Here is a 2089-nt window from a genome sequence, read left to right as displayed (position 1 = left end):
AAACCTGAAACACGAAGGTCTAGTTTGCATGGCCTGAGTGAGTAAATCGTGAAAACGAAAACTGCTAACCCTAGCATATGTCCACAAGACCTATGAACCATAAATAGTAATTGTCACGTGCAACGTAAACTGTCACGTGACCATGAAGCGCTGAAACCGTAACACAAGCTCCCCCTTCCAACCGGCAAGACCCTTGACGATCACTCACCAGACTAACCCCTCATCGTCCGCCGCGGACACCTACATAGCCGTAGACTGGGATGGTGGTATGAGGTACGACCTCCCATTCTGCGTCGAGATCCTCGTGGGGTTGAGGATGGAACTCGGTGGGCGCCCAGTGCGAGATGGATCCGTCTTCGTACAGGACCGCCTTCAGTGCCTCGACCCCATCGGTAAGCCACCCAGGCTTCTCAATCATGGCGACGAGGGGTTGGAAGATGACCGGCGTGAACTCACGAGGTGTCTTAGCGTCTCCATAGTGGACTTGATCGGAGAACGTCCTGAAAAGTTCGACCTCGTATTGTTCAACGCCTTCTTCCTTGCCCGCGAAGCGAACGCTGAGGATGCGTGCCCGGTTGGGTGTTGGATGCCAGTCGTGCATGCCTGGGATAGGTGGCGGATAGAGCAAGGCGACCCATTGACTGAAGACGCGATGAGGCGAGTCTTCCGAGTAGAGGTGCCAAGCGACCTTCTGGTTGTCCCAAGTGAAGACGAAGGCGTGGAAGGTAGCAAAGTCGCCCGTGCCCGTACGATGGACGTAGAGACGATGACCATCGCGTTCCATGAGGAAGGTTAGTGGCGTAGCGATGAAGACGTCGTAGGGTGATGCTACGTCTGGGGCGATGAGCGATACCTGCCCTGCCGCTGGGTTGCTCGAAGACTTGACCGTTCGAGCGTACCTTATCTGTTCCTTGATGGTGTCAGCCGGTGCAGGTTGCGATCCATCCTCGGGTGTGGTGTTGTAGGGGTAGGTGGCACCAGGACGGTGAGGGGAGCCAGGTTGTTCATCGTCGGCACTCCTTGCCTGTTCATCGTCTCCACCCCAGGGTCTCCCCGTCGTCCAAGATCCTCCCGTTGTCCAACGACCTGTCTCATCTTCGTCATCTCCCCAACGTGCACTCCTCCATGACTCAGCCAGTGCTTCGTCACTGATGTTGTTCAGAAGCGGAATGTCGTCTCCGTCGCTGTCGATGAGGAGCCCTGGCTCGGATGCGCTACGAGTGACGGTGGTGGTGACACGGATGTTGAGCGACATGGGTGGAGGTGGTAGAGCGGGGCGATTCTCTTTGTCCCAAGGGTAGATTTCCTCGTAGAGTTCCCACTCGAGTAGGAGGAGGCGATGGTCCAGTAGAGGAAAAGGAGGGCCGCTACTTATACCTTCGAGCAGCCGTTCTTCTTCTTCATACCAATCCATGATGTGAATGTTCGCCATTCCCGTACGTTCTTCCACTGGTATTGTCATTGTCCTTGATACGGTATCGTGTACGACACTGAATGCATCCAGAGCGAATGAGAGTGCTGCGGGTAAGATATCAAAGTGTAGCGGATGATCTAGAGCGTACGACGGTGGGAGGATTCCCACTGGAAGGCCGGCGTAGACGGCTGTTAGGATAGTCCGGCGTCGATCTGGCTCTAGCCGGGGCAGGTTGAGTTCCTCCGTTAGGTACATTGGGTAGTTCATTCTCATGAACGTTCCCCATGTTCCGTCTAGGTCGATATCGACGTCGTCCTCTAACGTTACCTTCGGCTGATCCGTTTGGAAGGGAAACGGGTACGGAATTCTGATTAGCCCGCTGGGGCGAGGGGTTAGATATGGCTGTCGTCGAGTTGACCTGAAGCCGTCCCGGAGGTGGACTTCGTGAACGTCGTCCGCTCTCTCGATGAGATCGTTCATCATGACTTGGATGGGTCGTGTTGAATTCGACGTTGGTATGGTCAAAGTCGGCAAGATCCTCGATGGCGAATCCAGCCCCTCTGATAGCGAGATAGACTCCGAGTTGCTGGAAGACCTGGTAACGATGATCGTGGGAGGAGTGGGATTCGACGTCTTCGAGAACTTCGATAAGATGCGCGAAAGTGGTGATAGCAG

The sequence above is a fragment of the Laetiporus sulphureus genome (assembly GCF_001632365.1).
Source record: "Laetiporus sulphureus 93-53 unplaced genomic scaffold LAESUscaffold_59, whole genome shotgun sequence".
NCBI classification, from domain to species: domain Eukaryota; kingdom Fungi; phylum Basidiomycota; class Agaricomycetes; order Polyporales; family Laetiporaceae; genus Laetiporus; species Laetiporus sulphureus.
Note: the sequence above shows the minus strand (reverse complement) of the source record.